This window comes from Adiantum capillus-veneris, chromosome 24, assembly GCF_014529385.1.
Source record: "Adiantum capillus-veneris isolate H3 chromosome 24, ASM1452938v2, whole genome shotgun sequence".
NCBI classification, from domain to species: domain Eukaryota; kingdom Viridiplantae; phylum Streptophyta; class Polypodiopsida; order Polypodiales; family Pteridaceae; genus Adiantum; species Adiantum capillus-veneris.
In genome coordinates, this window is record NC_140954.1 from 113,413,834 (window position 1) to 113,419,730 (window position 5,897).

Consider the following 5,897-nt stretch of genomic DNA (forward strand, 5'->3'; position numbering starts at 1 on the left):
GGCAAATACCTTATGTGGAAGAAAAAGATACAACTGGTGGGGTCTTTGAGATGCTTTTCCAATCTTGGAATGTAATTTCTATTTGTTGAAACGATGGTCTCTTGTGCGTAGAATGAGGAGCAATTGCTGCATCAACAAGAAGCTGACACTGTTATGACTATTAATGGGATGAGATCTAGTCATCATATGCATTTTGAAGTAGCTATGGTTTTGAATGGTTGTGAAGACCTATGGTATGAGATGACATGTGCCAACCATGTAAAGATTCATACCATGCTTGGGATCCGGGTGGGTGGTGGTGTTGTGGCGAGAACATAGATACTTTCCCCCCTGATGTGGGTGACATGCTTTAACATGTAAGTCGTGCTAAGCAAGTTGACGAGTTTCCATATGATCCAAGAGGAATTTTGGGGTCACTTTTGACATTTTATTCCACTGTTTGATGCAAGTGTTGAGCATAAATGCTCAACTTAGAGTTGGGCAATGATGATAAACAACTTTGGGGATGCATGTAGTATAGAGTGTATATGCATGGGTAGTGTACCTAAATATGTAAAGACATGCCTTTGGAAGCTTTGTCAATGTGATTCTTCAAACTCACAAAATCTTTCTTCATGGCTTGAAGTTGTCAGCTGCTCAATAAGTGATTGAAACAAGATTGGTCTCTCTATTGATATGAGGAAAAAAGATGACATATGTTTTCTTGAAGTAATTTCCAAAGCAAGGTCTTTTGCCTCCTGGAATGTATAAAGCGCTTAAGAAATTCTCTACGAAAATTAAAAAAATTTGCATGTCGCTTCATCAATATTTTTGATCTAGGCTTTCCTTTTGCAAAAGTGATACTCACATTACACATTGTAAATAGTCGTGTTTATGTGCCAGCAGTCGTTCACATATGCATGACCGGACATGGCATTAAAGCCTTGGGTGTGGTACCAAGTGGCTTCTTTTGGATATAGTGTATGTTCTTGAGCTTTCTATAATGTAAATAATACAAGTGGGAAGTGACGATACTCTTATCCCACCCCATAAGTTTGACACGTGCGGTAAATGTCTATTTGCGGTGCTCGATATGCAATGATGTGCAAATAGACTTAGAGAAAGCAGGGTTTCCACAAGTGGTCCTATGCAGTCCCGTCTTGTTTGTGTTTTGTTTTCGACTACATGGAGGAGTGAATGAGATTTTTTTCTCTTCACTTTTGCACTCAGGAGAGTCTATAAGAGTTTCAAGCTTTCCATACATGTGTATGTGTGAGAAATTGGGGAAAGAAGGTGCGGCTTTCTTCAAGACTATGTGACCTTGTATCGGTGCCATCAAGGTTAGGGTTACACCAAAGAGTGCAACATACTGGATTTTGGTGAAGCTTTTGCAATGGTTTGAGAGAGGCCTTTTGTGGCTAGATTTTTTGGTGATCTTTCTCGTGTCTTTTGATAGCCATCGAGTGTGATTCCAAGCCTTGATCAACTCGACTCACTAGGTAGTGTTTGCGGGTAGGCAAGGGTTTGTAATCTCAGATGTTTGGAGCTCAAATTGAGTTGGGGGGAGGATTTTCATTGAGCTCTTGAGTGGTTTTGTGTGAGGTGAGGAAAGCAAGTGAATTCCTTGTGTTGTGTTAAGGTGCAAGGTTATGTGAGTGTGCGCATGGTGTCGTATTTTTCACCATCAACATTTTTTAAATTTCGTTACTAGGAATCTTCAAGTGATGCCGAAGAGGTCAAGATAGCAGATTAGCTATGTGATAAAGAGATCAGCAATGCATGTGTGTGTGCATGCACATGTGTGTGTGTGTGTGAGAGAGAGAGAGAGAGAGTCCATCAGGACTACTAGAAATGCTATCACGCATGTGTGTGAGAGAGAGAGGGACGTGCATGCACGTGTGTGTGTGTGTGTGTGTGAGAGAGAGAGAGAGAGAGAGAGTGAGAGAGAGAGAGAGAGAGAGGTTGCATCGGAACGTACATAGGAGATGCTCGTTTAACAATTTAGTGTTATTTTATTTTATTTGTGAGCATTGGTGGCTTCACGGAGCTAGTGGGCTGGTTAGCCTTGTCACTATATCACACGGGATCGGGGCCAGAGGGGATCTAGGGCCCAAAATTTGGGGACACGGAACGGCTTTGATCTCAGCTGTTCGATGTACCAAGAGTGAACTTGCGCTGTGAACTAAGACGACTCGTGTACTAGGGTGAACTCCACGCCCAGAAATTTTGGGAAAACAAAGAGAAGGTTCAAAACTTTAGGAATCAAATGACTTAATGCATATGAAAAGCTAGCCGTCCTGCTTTTGTATTTCCAGCGTGTGTGCTTTTTGGCGAATGGATATTTCAACATTTCTGCACGTCACATTGCACTATTCCCCTCGACGATCTCTGCTAAATCTACATGGCGACTTTGTCGACGACAGCATCTCATTCTCTGTTTGGGGTCTGCAAGGCGTGGGCTGACTACGCAGACGAAGACGATCGCGATTTCTACGCGACTGTGTCTCCTCTGCCTCCTATCGATGGCCATATCTTCGTCTCCACAGGCGCGGCTCATACTAGTACGTCACGAGAAACTCCATCGCCATTAATGACTCGCTCCCGCTCGCAACAGAACCTCTACGTACATCCGCGTGCGCGGTCCTTGCCCACTGTGCATGAGCTTCTTGATGAAGGCTAGGATGAAGTAGCTGATGCTTATGAAGAAGAAGAGGAGGAACACGCAGAAGAAGAGGCAGCGTACTCCAAGCCAAGCAATGATATTATACCTGCACCCAAGCAGCAGGTCAAGCCAAGTACTGCAGCAGTCACCATGTCCAAGAAAGAGCGCAAGAGGCAAGAGCTCGCGGAGCTTGACACGACGTTGGCAGAGCTCGGCATCACACCGTCAATACCAGACCAGCAACAAAGCAGCTCTGCGAAAAGCACACCTCCTCATAATTCTACATGTCAGCCAGCAAAAAAACCAGCACGAGCCCATGCGCCAGCGCCAAACCTTGTGGCCGCTAGTGCCGAAGCAAGTGCGAGGGCCGCAAAGGCTACTGCGGCAAAGAAGAAGAGTAGAAGGCAGCAGCATTTCCAGGTCTCTCATAGAAGATAGAGAAGATTTATTAGCCTGATCTTGTTTTGTAATCCATCAAGGTGTATAAACCCTAACATAATTCGGAGGACTTTAATTGATCTATTTATTTTGTAATACCCTTCGTTAATATTAATGTGCCAATCCAAGCTTCTTCAATTCATAATTCATACATTTCTTTTGTGCATCTTGATAATAGAATAGTACAAAACAAAAGCAGTTTTCGATTATTTTTCATTTTGCAATATTTTGTAAGAACCACTTGAACATTTTCTACGTTATAACATAGGATATAGGATATGATCCATGCAAGGTCTTTGAGACAAAAAAGTCAGTAGTCCTTTCTCACCTCTTTCATTATGAAAATCTAAAAACGTGGTTTGTAATTAATTAGAGAGAGCCCAATATGAATTGGCCAAAGAAGAGAGAGGGGCCATGATAATATTTTTTTACACCTTAAATATTATCGCCGTTATTTTTGCACATATTATCGCTTTTATTATCGATCGTTGCTTTGGTGCTAAAACATTCAAATTTGGGTATTTCCCTTTGTTTTGCTTGTGATTTTTTTAATAAGAAAATATGATTTACATTCTTTTTTAAATGGATAAAAAACAACATTAAAACATGAAATGACAGCTATTTTGATAAATAAGTTTGCACAAGGCATGTGACCGCTTTGTCACAAATGTTGGGCTCCAAGTAAAACACGCATCGTGTAAAAAATAGAAGAAGCTCACAATCTTCCCCTGAATATCGCACATGCATTTCACCCAAACTACTACATCCATGCATTCTTTGAATATTTTGAAAGGCTTTACATAGTGGTGATGACGAGCTCTCTTACTATGTCTCCAGAGGTGTTGAGCAAGAAATACAATAAAGGAGTGCTTCTTCAAAGTAGTTTTCAATAGTGGAAGCACTCTTGCATTCCGCACAACACAAAACGCTACTTGCACCTATAACTCTTTAGAACAACGGAAGAAAATGTAATGTAAAGGTGTATGTTAGAAAGGGAGAGAGGTTATAACCATCGTTATTGCCTCTAGCGATGTCCCACACTGATTTAATGTCAAAATATGCAAACTTGAGTACTTCGCTCTATTTTTTCAAAAATTAGTTACAAAGCATGCATTTGTTATTGATCACACCCACTTGATTAACATAAACTATCAGGCTTAACAAAATGAGAGAGAGAGAGAGAGAGAGAGAGAGATGAATGGGTGCCACGCCAAAAATAGTTATAGAATAAAATATACAAAATATTTATAAATCATCTTCCAAAATTTCTCTACAACAAGTAGCTTGGTCTAAATCTAAACGCCATAGCTCCTAAATCAATAAAGAGAGAAATTGAATTCTCGTTTGAGGGTGTGCTAGCTTCAGTATTTCGAACTCGTCATTTTTCATCTCATCATCATCATCATGACAATCATCCTGGCTAAGATTGGTGGTAATGGGACTTGAATCATCGATCTCTTTCTCCCTTGTCTCCCCCTTATCCAAAGTAATAGGGGAGAGAGGGTAGAAGGCAACTACACTTCTTTACTGGAAAAAATGGTTCTTCCTCGAGGTGTTACGGGAGCTACAAACAAAAGTTCTGGTTGATGAGATATTCACTACAAGAGGCTATTCATATTAGCGACGCTCACACAGCGACGCTCAAAAAAAAATAATCCGGCGTCGCTATGAGCGTCGCAAATTTACAAAGAAATTTGCGGCGCTCATAGCGACGCCGGCTGGGCTAAAAAAATAACCGAGCGCGCCCAAAAACTCAGATCTCAGATCTGAGTTTTTCGGCGTCCTCAAGCAAAGAGCAGGTAACGCTCTTCCTCTCTCTCTCTCTCTCTCTCTCTCTCTCTCTCTCTCTCTCTTTCTTCTCCACACACACACACACACACACACACACAGGAAGGAGAGCCAGGTATGCTCCTTCCCTCTCCTCATTCTCATGTTCCCTTCCCCTCTTTCTCTCTCCCTCTCTCTCTCTCTCACACACACACATACATACACACACATAGTGTTTTTGAGAGAGAGAGAGAGAGAGAGAGAGAGAGAGAGAGAGAGAGAGAGAGTACAAACATAAACAAAAACGCACACACACATACATAAACAAAGAATGCACACACACATTGAGAGAGGAAAAGAGAGAGAGAGAGCATGCATAAACAAAAAACGCACGCATTGAGAGAGGAAAAGAGAGAGAGAACATGCATAAACAAAAAACGCACACATTGAGAGAGGAAAAGAGAGAGAAAACATGCATACGATCCAAAAAAATGCACACACATTGAGAGAGAAAGAGAGAGAAACTAATTTAACGTCGTAGGAAACTAATTAAAATTAAAAGACCTAAAGATCTAGCCGACGAGGAGTTGAACTCAAGACCTATTATTCAAGAGGGAAATGGCATAATCAATCTATCATACTTGGCATGGGTGATAGAAAGGTTATACCATTTATCTCTTTTTATTGGCACACACATCCACACACGCGCACACACACAAGAAGAAGAGAGTTATAACGTCGTAGGAAACTATCCTAAAATACGTTAAAGATTAGGTTAGATGTAGACTTACGTTAAATTAGATTTAGGTTTATTTAAGTTAAATCAGATTAGATTTAGGTTTATTTTTAACTAGATTTACGTTTATTTACGCTAGATTTAGATTTACGTTATATTAGATTAGATTTAGGTCTCCATAGACTGCGATGCCTGCATGAAGCGGGTGAAGAAAGCCCTCAATGGAATATAGGGTATTGCTGCCTTCACTCATGGTGGGCTCCGTCGATCCAAAAGTACTGGTGAAATGTCTTCAGAAGATAGGGAAGAAGGTGG

The 5,897-nt window shown here is 41.1% G+C and overlaps 1 pseudogene; it reads left to right on the plus strand.

Moving 5' to 3' along the window:
- The first annotated feature begins 2,380 nt into the window (after positions 1–2,380).
- LOC147426977 (uncharacterized) lies at positions 2,381–3,165 on the plus strand (annotated as a pseudogene).
- The last annotated feature ends 2,732 nt before the right edge of the window (positions 3,166–5,897 follow it).